This window comes from Salmo salar, chromosome ssa03 (assembly GCF_905237065.1).
Source record: "Salmo salar chromosome ssa03, Ssal_v3.1, whole genome shotgun sequence".
NCBI lineage: Eukaryota > Metazoa > Chordata > Actinopteri > Salmoniformes > Salmonidae > Salmo > Salmo salar.
The window spans coordinates 8,412,088-8,428,001 of record NC_059444.1 but is presented as its reverse complement, the minus strand read 5'-3'; the positions used below and the strand labels follow the sequence as shown (position 1 = coordinate 8,428,001).

Sequence of the window (15,914 nt, the reverse complement as noted above, 5' to 3'; positions counted from 1 at the left end):
CAGAGGGGGGTGAATACTTTCGGAAGCCACTGTACATGACTCCTGGCTGGGGGTGTGGCACAGTAGAGTCATGTGTTATATCCTGCCCACAGGTCAATGTCTGTGTTTGGGCAGAAGGATTAGGGATATAGTTCCTGTAACAGTACTATTAGACCAGTCTTTAGTATTGACAGTTGAGGTCAACGATCTGCTGGTACAGATCAGTATGACTCATTCTGTTATCTGCTTTCTAGTCATTGGCTATGCCTCTAGACCATGGGTGTCAAACTCTGGCCCGCGGGCCATATTAGGCCCGCGAGACAATACCAAATTACTACTAGAGCTGGCCCGCCGGTATTATACAGCGCATTCACCGCTAATACTACGAATCCCATAATGCTCTGCTGTTGTTTTCGCGCGCCAATCAGGACAGGACCCAGAGACGCCCTCTCCTCTGTGACAGTAGTCATAGCAACATACAACTGTCAGCGCGCTATCCCTTCCCAAAAATGGCGAAAGAAAAGGCAGAAAACAGGAGCTTTCTGGACAAGTGGGAGGCAGAATATCTGTTTACATATGTAAAAGACAAACCTGTTTGTCTTGTTTGTGGAGTCAACGTGGCTGTAAGTAAGGAGTACAACATTAGACGACTCTATGAAACGAAACACCATGACAAATACAAGGACATGACTCAAAGGAGCCAGAAAGTAGAGGAGATGAAAAGAAGTTTGGTTTCACGACAGAATATGTTCAAAAAAGCCACATCAAAGTGAGGCTGCTGTAAAGGCTAGTTATATAGTGCCAACAGAGATCGCAAAATCAGCCTGGCCCTTTAAAAGAATGCATTCGTCCACCTTGAATATTATTCATGTTCTGGTTAAAAAAGGCACTAATGATTTATGCTATACAACGTTTGACATGTTTGAACGAACGTAAATATATTTTTTCCCCTCGTTCATGAAGTGAAGTCCGGCGGGCTTAGATCATGTGCTAACAACACGGAGCTTTTTGGACATAAATGATGAGCTTTTTTGAACAAAACTACATTCGTTATGGACCTGGGATTCCTGGAAGTGACATCTGATGAAGAGAATCAAAGGTAATGGATTATTTACATAGTATTTTCGATTTTAGATCTCTCCAACATGGCCGTTTGTCTGTATAGCAAAGCATATTTTTCTGGGCGCAGTGCTCAGATTATTGCAAAGTGTGATTTCCCAGTAAGGTTATTTTTAAATCTGGCAAGTTGATTGCGTTCAAGAGATGTAAATCTATAATTCTTTAAATGACAATATAATATTTTACCAATGTTTTCTAATTTTAATTATTTAATTTGTGGTGCTGACTTGACTGCCGGTTATTGGAGGGAAACGATTTCCTCAACATCAATGCCATAGTAAAATGCTGTTTTTGGATATAAATATGAACTTGATAGAACTAAAAATGCATGCATTGTCTAACATAATGTCCTAGGAGTGTCATCTGATGGAGATTGTAAAAGGTTAGTGCATCATTTTAGCTGGTTTTATGGTTTGGTGACGCCCGTCTTTGAATTGACAAAACATTACACACAGCTATTGTCAATGTACTCTCCTAACATAATCTAACTTTATGCTTTCGCCGTAAAACCTTTTTGAAATCGGACAACGTGGTTAGATTAAGATGTTTCTTTCAAAGGGTGTAATATAGTTGTATGTTTGAAAAATTTGAATTTTGACATTTATTTGGTTTCAAATTTGCCGCTCTTGAAATGCACCTGCTGTTGATAGGGTGCACCACGGGTGGCACGCTAGCGTCCCACATAGCCCCAAGAGGTTAATGAGGGAGAGTTCGTGAAAAAGTGCATGATGAAAGTTTGTGACCTCGTATGCCCAGAGAAAAAGCAAGCATTTTCAAACGTGAGGCTGAGCAGGAACACAGTAGCTGATCGCACATGTGATCTTGCCACCAATCTGTATGACCAGCTGATGGAAAAGGGAAAGATTTCGTTGCGTTCTCCCTCGCTGTGGATGAGAGCTGCGACGCATCTGATACTGCTCAGCTGTCAGTCTTCATCCGTGGAGTGGACTCAAATCTGTGTGTTACGGAGGTGCTATTGGGATTCAAATCAATGCATGGCACAACCACAGGAAAGGACATCTTTGAGGAGGTTTCCAAATGTGTAACTGAAATAAAGCTGCCGTGGGATAAACTCGTTGGATTAACGACAGATGGTGCGGTAAAAAGAGTAGACTGGTGGGCATGGTTCGGGAGAAGATGCGGGAAGAGAACTGTGCAGGTGAGCTAACTGTTTACCACTGCATCATACATCAGGAATCACTGTGTGCCAAAGCCCTAAAGATGGAACATGTTATGACCACAGTAACACAGGTAGTTAACTTTATAAGAGCCAAAGGTCTGAATCACCGCCAGTTTAAATTTTTTCTAGAGGAGTGTGGTTCGGAATACGCAGACGTGAGATGGCTAAGCACTGAACAGATGTTTCGAGCTGCGTGAGGAAATATGTCAATTCCTGGAAACCAAAGGGAAGGATACAGCAGAGCTCCGGGAGCAAAAGTTTCTGTGTGAGCTGGCCTTTCTCTGTGACATCTCGAGCCATCTCGATGCTCTGAACCTGCAGCTTCAGGGGCGGGGGCGCATCATCAGACATGTACGCTGCAGTGAGGGCCTTTAAAACTAAACTGTGCCTGTGGGAGAATCAGATGCTGCAAGGAAACCCTTGCCATTTTCCCTGCTGCCAAACCATAAAAGCGCAGATCTCTACCGCCGTGTTCCCATGCGCACAGTTTGCTGAAAAACTCAGTGTTCTCGCCGCTGAGTTTAGCCGGCGATTTGCCGACTTCGATGTCCAGAAATGTAGGTTTGAACTGCTTAGTAATCCCTTCGCAGTTGATGTGGAAAATGCACCAACCAACATCCAAATGGAGCTGATTGAACTCCAGTGCAACGACACGCTGAAGTCAAAGTATGATGCTGTGGGCGCCGCACAGTCATCCCTGACACAATGCCTCAGCTCCGCACCCAAGCTGCTCAGATGCTCTCCATGTTCGGCAGCACTTATCTATGCGAGCAACTTTTCTCCTCGATGAAGATGACCAAAACAACTCACAGGAGACGTCTGACTGAACACCTTCGCTCGATACTGAGGATTTCTTCAGCTCAGAGCCTGAGCCCAGACATTGATGAACTAGCATCCAAGAAGAGATGCCAGGTATCTGGCTTGGGCACATCAGATTAGATCAGTGTGCAATAATTAATGTTTTCTTTGTGCACTTTTTCTTGCTACAAGGCATGGGCTTGAATGGTTGATTTATTATCATTTTATTTGTACAATTATTAGCCAGTGGAAAAAGTTTATTTTGGTATTTAAATCAGAAGGCTGCAAATAGAAAAGAGGCATACGATTTTTATTTACATTTTATTTATTTAATAAATGAATGCCATTGTGTTTTTTCATTTGAAATTCGATTTTGCATGTCTCCACTATTAAATTATATATTGTATGGTAATAAGCGATGCTTGTTCCATATTCAATGTTAAAGCAAAACTTGTTTGGGTCCATATTAAAAAGGTTCATTTGTTCAGGTTTTACATTTTGGCCCACTGGGTATTTGAGTTTGACACCCCTGCTCTAGACTGAGTAGGGCGGATTAGACTGAGGATGCAGTACATTGTGACAGTCGGTTTCAGTGTGTTGTGAGATTTGGTCGCAGCCATTGTTGGGCCCGACCTTTTCATTAAGTGGGAAGTGTTAGGCTCGTTAGGAGTACATTTTGGAGCATTTATAGTTGAAGTCGGAAGTTTACATACACTTAGGTTGGAGACATTAAAACTCGTTTTTCAACCACTCAACAAACTATAGTTTTGGCAAGTCGGTTAGGACATCTACTTTGTGCATGACACAAGTAATTTTTCCAACAATTGTTTACAGACAGATTATTTCACTGTATCACAATTCCAGTGGGTCTGAAGTTTACATTAAGCGGACTGTGCCTTTAAACAGCTTGGAAAATTCCAGAAAATGATGTCATGGCTTTTGAAGCTTCTGATAGGCTAATTGACATCATTTGAGTCAATTGGAGGTGCACCTGTGGATGTATTTCAAGGCCTACCTTCAAACTCAGTGCATCTTTGCTTGACAACATGGGGAAATCAGCCAAGACCTAAGAAAAAAAAATTGGAGACCTCCGCAAGTCTGGTTCATCCCTGGGAGCAATTTCCAAACGCCTGAAGGTACCATGTTCATCTGTACTAACAATAGTACGCAAGTAAAAACATCACGCAGCCATCATACCGCTCAGGAAGGAGACGCGTTCTGTCTCCTAGAGATGAACATACTTTGATGCAAAAAGTGCAAATCAATCCCAGAACAGCAGCAAAGGACCTTGTGAAGACGCTGGAGGAAAGAGGTACAAAATATCTATATCCACAGTAAAACAAGTCCTATATCGACAACCTGAAAGGCCGCTCAGCAGCCACTGCTCCAAAACCGCCATAAAAAAGCCAGACTACGGTTTGCAACTGCACATGGGGACAAAGATTGTACTTTTTGGAGAAATGTCCTCTGGTCTGATGAAACAAAAATAGAACTGTTTGGCGATAATGACCATTATGTTTGGAGGAAAAAGGGAGGCTTGCAAGCCGAAGAACACCATCCCAACCGTGAAGCACGGGGGTGGCAGCATCATGTTGTGGGGGTGCTTTGCTGCAGGAGGGACTGGTGCACTTCACAAAATAAATGGCATCATGCGAGAGGAAAATGATGTGGATATATTGAAGCAACATCAAGACATCAGTCAGGAAGTTAAAGCTTGGTCGCAAATGGCTCTTCCAAATGGACCATGACCCCAAGCATACTTCCAAAGTTGTGGCAAAATGGCTTAAGGACAACAAAAGTCATGGTATTGGAGTGGCCATCACAAAGCCATGATCCTCAATCCTATAGAAAATTTGTGGGCAGAACTGAAAGTGTGTGCGAGCAAGGAGGCCTACAAACCTGACTCAGTTACACCAGCTCTGTCAGAAGGAATGGGCCAAAATTCACCCAACTTATTGTGGGAAGCTTGTGGAAGGCTACCTGAAACGTTTGACCCAAGTTGAACAATTTTAAGGTAATGCTACCAAATACTAATTTAGTGTATATAAACTTCTGACCCACTGGGAATGTGATGAAAGAAAAGCTGAAATAAATCACTATTATTCTGACATTTCACATCCTTAAAATAAAGTGGTGATCCTAACTGATGTAAGACAGGGAATTTTTACTTGGATAAAATGTCAGGAATTGTGAAAAACCGAGTTTATTATGTAAACTTCGTACTTCAACTGTACCTGTGGCCACACCTACTGTTTCAAGTTACTTAAAGGGCCAATGTGCCTATTTAACATGAATATTAATTCAATACCTTAACATTTTTACATTCAAGCCATCTTTTGGGGCCCTGTAAAGTCTATTAAGGTGCTCCACAGGCCCGTGGAATCGTATTCGCTCCTTGACTATAGCTCCAACTTCAGTTTTCCAAAAAAGTAAATGGCGGCCATGACACTTTCCCCACATCGGATCATTGTTTACATGACGACACGGAGAGAGAGTTAGTCTAAGTATCTTTCATAAGCTTGCATGAAAATGATTAATGTTAATGCTAAATATGTGAAGTCGTAAGAATGAAGCAGCAAAAAAAAAACGCACTGCTTCTTGACACAATGCCCATTTAACCCGTAAGCCAGTCGCACCAATGCATCGGAGGAGACACCAGGCGACCGTGTCAGCGTGCACTGCGCCCGGTCTGCCACAGGAGTCGCTGGTGCGCAGTGGGACAAGGACATCCCTGCCGGCCAAACCCCCCCTAACCCGGACGACACTGGGCCAAATTACGTACAGCCCCATGGGTCTCCCGTGCGCGGCCGGCTGCAACAGAGCCTGGACTCAAACCCAGAATCTCTAGTGGCACTGCGATACAGTGCCTTGTGCCACTTGGGAGGCCAATAGCGAATTGTAAACATACACTGCTCAAAAAAATAAAGGGAACACTAAAATAACACATCCTAGATCTGAATGAATGAAATAATCTTATTAAATACTTTTTTCTTTACATAGTTGAATGTGCTGACAACAAAATCACAAAAATAATTAATGGAAATCCAATTTATCAACCCATGGAGGTCTGGATTTGTAGTCACACTCAAAATTAAAGTGGAAAACCACACTACAGTCTGATCCAACTTTGATGTAATGTCCTTAAAACAAGTCAAAATGAGGCTCAGTAGTGTGTATGTGGCCTCCACGTGCCTGTATGACCTCCCTACAACGCCTGGGCATGCTCCTGATGAGGTGGCGGATGGTCTCCTGAGGGATCTCCTCCCAGACCTGGACTAAAGCATCCGCCAACTCCTGGACAGTCTGTGGTGCAACGTGGCGTTGGTGGATGGAGCGAGACATGATGTCCCAGATGTGCTCAATTGGATTCAGGTCTGGGGAACGGGCGGGCCAGTCCATAGCATCAATGCCTTCCTCTTGCAGGAACTGCTGACACACTCCAGGCACATGAGGTCTAGCATTGTCTTGCATTAGGAGGAACCCAGGGCCAACCGCACCAGCAAATGGTCTCACAAGGGGTCTGAGGATCTCATCTCGGTACCTAATGGCAGTCAGGCTACCTCTGGCGAGCACATGGAGGGCTGTGCGGCCCCCCAAAGAAATGCCACCCCGACTGACCCACCGCCAAACCGGTCATGTTGGAGGATGTTGCAGGCAGCAGAACGTTCTCCACGGCGTCTCCAGACTCTGTCACGTCTGTCACATGTGCTCAGTGTGAACCTGCTTTCATCTGTGAAGAGCACAGGGCGCCAGTGGCGAATTTGCCAATCTTGGTGTTCTCTGGCAAATGCCAAACGTCCTGCACGGTGTTGGGCTGTAAGCACAACCCCCACCTGTGGACGTCGGGCCCTCATACCACCCTCATGGAGTCTGTTTCTGACCGTTTGAGCAGACACATGCACATTTGTGGCCTGCTGGATGTCATTTTGCAGGGCTCTGGCAGTGCTCCTCCTGCTCCTCCTTGCACAAAGGCAGAGGTAGCGGTGCTGCTGCTGGGTTGTTGCCCTCCTACGGCCTCCTCCATGTCTCCTGATGTACTGGCCTGTCTCCTGGTAGCGCCTCCATGCTCTGGACACTCGCTGACAGCAAACCTTCTTGCCACAGCTCGTATTGATGTGCCATCCTGGATGAGCTGCACTACCTGAGCCACTTGTGTGGGTTGTAGACTCCGTCTCATGCTACCACTAGAGTGAAAACACCGCCAGCATTCAAAAGTGACCAAAACATCAGCCAGGAAGCATAGGAACTGAGAAGTGGTCTGTGGTCACCACCTGCAGAACCACTCCTTTATTGGGGGTGTCTTGCTAATTGCCTATAATTTCCACCTGTTGTCTATTCCATTTGCACAACAGCATGTGCAATTTATTTTCAATCAGTGTTGCTTCCTAAGTGGACAGTTTGATTTCACAGAAGTGTGATTGACTTGGAGTTACATTGTGTTGTTTAAGTGTTCCCTTTATTTTTTTGAGCAGTGTATATTATACAGTGCGAACTCTGGTGTCATCTACATATGGTACACGTAGCATTGTTTCGGCATCGGGGTAGCTACTGGTGGATCAGCCAGCACTTGTCTGCATTTTCAATAATACATTTTACAAGCATATTATCACTTAAATTTGGGCTTTGTTGTATGGTATAAGACGTCTGAAATCGTGAAGGCTACAGTACAGTAACGTTAGCATGCTACAGTCATTTATTTTGGTTCCAGTTCATGGCAAAGTATTATTCAACACGTAACAATCATGAAATAGGTAATACATGTATTGTTAGCTAGTTTAATGGTGTGAAAATCATGATATTTGCCTTCCAATTTACACATGCATTTCAATTTACACATGCATATGGGTCTGCAATGCTATGTAGGCTATTCAATTCCCTCAACATTCTACAATCATGGAATATGCATTGTGTTAATCTTACCATTTGCTCATTTAGATCTGACATGCATTGAATGCTACATAACTTCACATGCATTCCATAAATAAGCAACGTGCTTTGTACAGATGAAACCCCTTATATGGGACACTCCCTTCCTGTATCTGTCATATAGGCACCAGTGTTCTTTGCCATAAAGCTACATGACTAAAACTAGTCATTCATCTCTGCCCCTTTTTAGATGGAACATCCAACATTGAGGCGCAGGGGAAAGGAGCTAGTAATGAATGCCACGCCTGAGGCAATCAAGGCCAAGTGCTGCAAGGCCCCCCCGTGAAGTCCAAGAAGCTGGAGGAGGTGGAGGCAGAGGCTCGGATCCTTGTCATCTCAGAGGGTGGCGACCCCAGTACAGAGATGGTTGTTCTGAAACGGTGCATGGTTCAGTTCGGCATGTACCGGGGTCAGACTCCCAAGTGGCTGTTAGAGAATAACGTGGGCTGGTGGCTAGCCGCAAGAGCGCAGCATCTCCCAAGTACCACTTACGGCCAACTCGGAGGCCTTGGCCCGCTATGCAAACGCCTACCCTGATGTCGTGGAGGAAATCAGGTTCCGCAGTGCATTCGTGGACTCCAGAATTCGGGCCTCCAAGCCCGAACAGGAGGGCCAGGCCCTTGTTGGCTTCCATAGACACAGGGGGGAGACACTGCAGGACCTGTATGAGTCCAAGGACAAGATCGGGTGAGATTTGTCATTTTCCAAAATCAGTCATTTTGGTATAAGTAACTCTTTGGTGTTTAACACACATACTAGACAAATAGTACTTCATAAATCAATGTTGTTAACCTGTTATGGCTAGGGGGCAGTATTTTCACGGCTGGATAAAAAAACGTACCCGATTTTAATCTGGTTACTACTCCTGCCCAATAACTAGAATATGCATATAATTATTGGCTTTGGATAGAAAACACCCTAAAGTTTCTAAAACTGTTTGAATGGTGTCTGAGTATAACAGAACTCATATGGCAGGAAAAAACCTGAGAAGATTTCATGCAGGAAGTGGCCTATCTGACAAGGTGTCGTTCTTCTTGTCTCTGTTTATTGAAGAGTGAGGATCTTAGCTGTCCGTGACACTTCCTACGGCTGCCATAGGTTCTCAGAAGGCGGCAAAAAGCAGAATCGTGGCTTTGCAGGCTCTGGCTGAAACAAAGTAGTGCGTTTGGGTAGTGGCTGGTTACAGTACTGTGAGACTCAGGCTCGTGCCCGCGTCGACCGAAAGCTTTGTTTTCTTTCCTCTGTTTAGCTAAATGGACATTCCCGGTCGGAATATTATCGCTTTTTTATGAGAAAAATGGCATAAAAATGGATTTTAAACAGCGGTTGACATGCTTCGAAGTACGGTAATGGAATATTTCGATTTTTTTTTGTCGCGCCATGCGCGCGACCCTTCTTTACCATTCGGATAGTGTCTGGGACGCACGAACAAAACGCCGCTATTCAGATATAACGATGGATTATTTTGGACCAAACCAACATTTGTTATTGAAGTAGCAGTCCTGGGAGTGCATTCTGACGAAGACAACAAAAAGGTAACCAAACTTTTATAATAGTAAATCTGATATTGGTGAGTGCTAAACTTGCCGGGTGTCTAAATAGCTAGCCCGTGATGCCTGGGCTATGTACTTAGAATATTGCAAAATGTGCTTTCACCAAAAAGCTATTTTAAAATCGGACATAGAGTGAATAGAGGAGTTCTGTATCTATAATTCTTAAAATAATTGTTATGCTTTTTGTGAACGTTTATCGTGAGTAATTTAGTAAATTGTTAGCAAATTCCCCGGAAGTTTGCGGGGGGTATGCTAGTTCTGAACGTCACATGCTAATGTAAAAAGCTGTTTTTTGATTGAACAAAACATGCATGTATTGTATAACATAATGTCCTAGGTGTGTCATCTGATGAAGATCAAAGGTTAGTGCTGCATTTAGCTGTCTTCTGGGTTTTTGTGACATTATATGCTAGCTTGAAAAATGGGTGTCCGATTATTTCTGGCTTGGTACTCTGCTGACATAATGTAATGTTTTGCTTTCGCTGTAAAGCCTTTTTGAAATCGGACAGTGTGGTTAGATAAAGGAGAGTCTTGTCTTTAAAATGCTGTGAAATAGTCATATGTTTGAAAAGTTGAAGTTTTTGTATTTGAGGAATTTGTAATTCGCGCCACGCCTATCATTGGATATTGGAGCAGGTGTTCCGCTAGCGGAACGTCTAGATGTAAGAGGTTAAAGACCCAGCCGGGGTTAGTATTACATGTGGTATCAGTAATGATAAAAACAACCAGTTATTCGATTTTCATAGAGTATAACAGTACTTATTGTCTCCATTGTTTGTTATTAAAAGGCATCTTGGTCAAGCAGTCACAGCATTTCTGGCAAAGCATTCAGTGGCCCCAGGCAAAACTGCAGTCTATGGTGTTGAAGATCTTGGCCTCGAAGAATGCAGTTCCAAGTAAGTGTCTTGACACTGGAGCATTGTAATGAGATCAATTTTTTGACAACCTTTTATCTCATACTCTTGTGTGTCGTAAAGGGCTGTCTCCTTCCTGAACAGCTCTGTAATCTAAACTAGCTGGGCAGCACACGGGACAGCAGCGTGGGCAATGAATACAGCCAGGTGCTCATTAGTCCTCACCGACAGCGCTATAGTAGAGCTGGAGTGGCACCTCCCAAGCGGCTCTATGTCGACCGGGACTGCTGCAACCTGATGGGCAAGGGGAAGACGGCAGTCATGTTCAGCCAGTGGGATGAGCTCATCGTCCGACTAGATGTGTGGCACCTCATCCGTCGTTTTGCTGGGGGAGTGACCACAGAGAACCATCCTCTGTATGCTCTCTTCATGCAGCGGCTCTCCTCCTGCATATTGGAGCGCCTGCGGGAGGCCAAGCGAGGGGAGCTGAAGGAGAGCCACATTACGGGGCTCAGCGATGCCCAGGTGATGAAGAGGATCAGCTCCAAGGAGATGGCTCGGCACTGTCGTCGCCGCACACACCTGGGGCGGAGGTGACCGAGTGTCTCATCTGAGTGGCTCCTGGAGACATCACGGGTATCCGGCTCCTGGACCGTGATGGGATGCAGGCCATCTGGCAGACCCAGAGATGACAGCTGGTCTGCATTCAGGACCCCCCTGGTGTCAGCCTCTAGACCAACAAGAGCAAGGACGTGACCAAGGAAGGGTTCGCGCTGCGCACGTGGATCCACCTCCCTGGAATATTTCCACCTCCACATTCCTGGTATGTTGAAATGTAAAAATGGGTCTCTTTTTTGTTGTTGTCTCTGTTTAAGGGGAACTCATTGGGGTTGAGTATCTGTTCTCCCCGACCGATGGTGACCAGTAGCTGGAGTCCAACCTCGATAAGGACCCGGATGTCCCAGACGGGACACCTGATCAATTTGAGAAAGGAGAGGACAACCTGGGAGAGCTGGATGAGGAGGATAATCCCACCATCTTCTTGCATGCTCTCGATGAGTCTCCCACCACTCAGGAAGGCTCCAGAGTGAAGGAAAAGCAGCCAACAAGTGCTCAGCATATGTGGGAACTCCTTCGAGACTGTTGGAAAAGCATTCCAGGTGAAGTTGGTTGAGAGAATGCAAAGCTGTCATACATGACTCCATGTGTTATTTCATAGTTGATGTCTTCACTATTATTCTACAACGTAGAGAGAAATCCTTGAATGAGTAGGTGTTCTACTACCTTTGATCGGTAGTCTACATCCTAAACAGCTCAAGTTTCTTTCCATTCATAACTATTAATCCAACCCTTCCCCATTACTCTTCTATTTCCACGAGTACATGGGACCTGATGGGGTTGGTGAATACCAGCACATGGTCCTCCTGGCCAAGAGTCTGGTGAGGCTGCTGGAGGGGCCATGGATCTCCAATAGGCACAAAGGAGATCATGGCTCTCTGGGGAAATCTTCCAGAGAGAGACAAGGCGGCCGTCTCCTACCCTGAGAGATTCTGGAACCGAGTCTTGCAGGGGCACTTCAAAAACTCAGACCTCAACCGTGAAGGGGGAAGAGCTGCACATTGTTCTAATCTCACTAACTCACTTCACACAAAGCCATGTGTGTATTTCTCATTAACATGATGTTTCCTTTTTTAAATCTAATTTCAGCTCCCTGCTTGGGCAAGGCAATTGACCTGCTCAGTGGCCCAACACCAGCAGGATAGTAGAGGCCATTTTCATTGAGTTGTGCCACAAACACCCTGCTGGCAAGACTGCTTGGGAACCAGGTCAACAGTTGGGCTGCCATCCTGGGGGACTACAAGAGAATCAGGAACATGGTGCTGGGCAGCCCAAACCTGAAGATCCATACAACGCTGCAACTGTTCGAGGTCAACAAGTTGACCTTGACACAGTGTTACTGATAATTACAATTATCACACAGGTACAACAATAGGAGGTCCTCCATGAAGAGAGTGACCCTTCCACACTGCAGTCAGGAGCACACCACCGCTGCCAGCCCCGTCAACCAGCAGCACTTACTGTACCAGCTTCCAGAGGACCGAACGGGGCAGGCCACCCAGTCTGCCTACCACCTCCCTCCCAATAACTCCAGTCTCCTAAGACCTGCACTCCTCTGCCCCCTCCTGCTGGTGGACCCAAGGTCTCTAGGACCACCAAATGGAGTAGGAAGAGGCTGGAAATAAAGTCAGGGCGCACAAGCCCTATGAAGGATACAACTGTTCTAAATGTGGCAAGCCCAAAACTTGTGAATTTGGACACTTTATGGAACTGTGCGATTCTGTGCCACTACCTCTGGCGGCCAAATTGTGGAAGAGTGGCTGGCAGTGATGAGGTCCCAGAATGGTGCTAGCCAGGCCCAGTAAACTGACTGGTGTGTACATAGTCATTTTTGTAAATGTTGATCATTTTCAAATCACCTAGGAGACATGCTGTGTTGGGCACACATGACATTCCCTGTGAGTCAATAATAATTGAATACATTCTTTACTTAAATCACTTTCTCCCTTGAAATTCATTCTGATTTATTTTCATACACTTTATAAAGTTTAACAAATCAAAATACAAGTAAATCAGTCAATTTTATACTCAGACTTGTGGTGACAGCAGGGAGTCAACACCCCCCCAAGCCCCCTACGACACCCATTTATCTTTGATTGGTTGCTGCACACCTTCACTTGTTGAAGTTTGGGACAGTCTCAGGGATAGTCCCAGTTTCCCAAGATCTACTACTGGATAAAGCTTTACAGAGGGCTAGCTTTGGGACTGTGACCAATGCAGTCTAACTCCACAGATCATAAACAAAGGTAAGTTGTTTGAAAGTAATTTTTTATATATCTGAATATTTGTTATCCACTTTGTATCGGCTAATTCTTTGTTTTGGTTTTCAGCTACATTGGCTGGATAAGGCAGTCCAACACTATATTTGGAAAAAGGATAAGCAGGTAAGGCCCAAAGGGCCCAGCTGGGTTGTGACAGAATAAAAAGGCAGATAAGTGAAAGAGGAGCACAGCGGTGTGCTGGAAAATACAAGGACCCACATCCACACCTGAAATGTAGCCATCCATGGTGGCCTCCAGTTCTAAACAGGCAGTTCCCAGAAGGTGAGTTCTTACATTTAAGAAAGGTCAATTAATTTACTTCATCTTAAACAATACAAGTTAAAAGAAAAATAATTACAAAAAAAATATGAATTTGTTCAAATAACATGCAATAATCAACATATTATGTGGTGTTCAATAAGCCACTAATTCCCGTTTGTCCCTCTGTAGACAAGAACCCGATACCAGCTCAAACCGGAAGGTTGTTAACCCCCTACACCTGCAATCCATGTTTTCCCCCAGTTCTGAACAGTTTGACTATAGCAATTTTATTTTGTGCGGTGTTTAATAAGCCACTACCTGTGTGTCCCTCTGTAGACAAGAACCTGAAGCCAGCTCCATCTAGAAGTAACAAGGGGGCCCGGAGGACAGCTAAGCAGCGCCCACCAACAAACAACCTCCCTAATGCTAGAGTTGCTGCTGCTTCCACCCTTGTAAAAAGCCTGACCAGGTCCACAGATGATGAGAATTGCAAAAGGCTGGTCATGAACCTGTCAGGAAAGAAGGTTACCTGTTGCTTTCCCCTGCAGGATATATGGCAAGCCTAAAATACAAATAATTTGGCCACAGCACTTCTGTGAGGCAGCAGGGGTAGGCCAAACTGTTGTGGAGTGGCTGAATGAGAAGAGGGCCTTGTCATCTCAGAGATACCTCAGATGCTGAGCTGGTCGTTATGACCATAAAAGTTGAAAAGTGTAATGTTAATAACTGCAATACTGATATTTTTAAATCAAGTTTTGGATTCTGACAGACATAACTTTGTGTAATGTAACCTCATTTTTGTTGTAATATTAAAAATCAGACAAAGGAACGTGCATTGGGTAAGTTGGGGTGAGAAACTCCATGTCAACGTACAGTTGAAGTCAGAAGTTTGCATACACTTAGGTTGGAGTCATTAAAACTTGCTATTCAACCACTCCACAAATTTCTTGTTAACAATCTATAGTTTTGGCAAGTCGGATAGGACATCTACTTTGTGCATGACAAGTCATTTTTCCAACAATTCTTTACAGACAGGTAATTCACTGTGTCAGAAGTTTACATACATTATGCGGACTGTGCCTTTAAACAGCTTGGAAAATTATGTCATGGCTTTAGAAGCTTCTGATAGGCTAATTGACATCATTTGAGTCAATTGGAGGTGTACCTGTGGATGTAATTCAAGGCCTACCATCACTCAGTGCCTCTTTGCTTGACATTGAAAAAAATTGGTAGACCTCCACAAGTCTGATTCATCCTTAGGAGCAATTTCCAAACGCCTGAAGGTACCATGTTCATCTGTACAAACAATAGTACACAAGTATTGGAACCACGTTCTGTCTCCTAGAGATGAACGTACTTTGGTGCGAAAAGTGCAAATCAATCGCAGAACAGCAGCAAAGGACCTTGTGAAGATGCTGGAGGAACAGGTACAAAAGTATCTATATCCACAGTAAAACAAGTCGTATATCGACAACCGGAAAGGCAACTCAGCAAGGAAGAAGTGACTGCTCCAAAACCGCCATAAAAAAGCCAGACTACGGTTTGCAACTGCACATGGGGACAAAGATTGTACTTTTGGGAGAAATGTCCTCCGGTCTGATGAAACAAAAATAGAACTGTTTGGCCATAATGACCATCGTTATGTTTGGAGGAAAAAAGGGGAGGCTTGCAAGCCGAAGAACACCATCCCAACTGTGAAGCACAGGGGTGGCAGCATCATGCTGTGGGGGTGCTTTGCTGCAGGAGGAACCGGTGCACTTCACAAAATAGATGGCATCATGAGGGAGGAAAATGATGTGGATATATTGAAGCGAAATCAGTCAGGAAGTTAAAGCTTGGTCGCAAATGGGTCTTCCAAATGGACAATGTGGCAAAATGGCTTAAGGACAACAAAGTCAAGGTATTGGAGTGGCCATCACAAAGTCCTGACCTCAATCCCATAGAAAATTTGTGGGCGGAGCTGAAAAGCGTGTGAGAGCAAGGAGGCGTTTGACCCAAGTTAAACAAATTAAAGGCAATGCTACCAAATACTAATTGAGTATGTAAACTTCTGACCCACAAAAAATGTGATGAAAGAAATAAAAGCTGAAATAAATCACTACTATTTTTCTGACATTTCACATTCTTAAAAAAGTGATCCTAACTGACCTAAGACAGGGAATTTTAAATGTCAGGAATTGTGGATTAAAATGTGAGAATTGTGAAAAACTGAGTTTAAATGTATTTGGCTAAGGTGTATGGAAACTTTTGACTTCAACTGTAGGTGCAACAGTGCCTCTTCAACCTCAGGAGGCTGAAGAAATCCAGCTTGACCCCTAAGACCCTCACCAACTTCTACAGAAAGTCATACCAAGGATAATTTAGC

General features: G+C 44.4%; 1 long non-coding RNA gene and 1 pseudogene across 1 annotated transcript; both read left to right on the top strand.

Moving 5' to 3' along the window:
• The first annotated feature begins 295 nt into the window (after nucleotides 1-295).
• LOC123741888 (general transcription factor II-I repeat domain-containing protein 2-like) lies at nucleotides 296-3,266 on the top strand (annotated as a pseudogene).
• An 8,348-nt stretch (nucleotides 3,267-11,614) lies between these two features.
• LOC123741598 (uncharacterized) lies at nucleotides 11,615-14,378 on the top strand. Its single transcript, XR_006769048.1, has 4 exons — nucleotides 11,615-13,273; nucleotides 13,358-13,570; nucleotides 13,739-13,769; nucleotides 13,886-14,378. It is a non-coding gene; the product is annotated as an uncharacterized lncRNA (long non-coding RNA).
• Nucleotides 14,379-15,914: the final 1,536 nt, after the last annotated feature.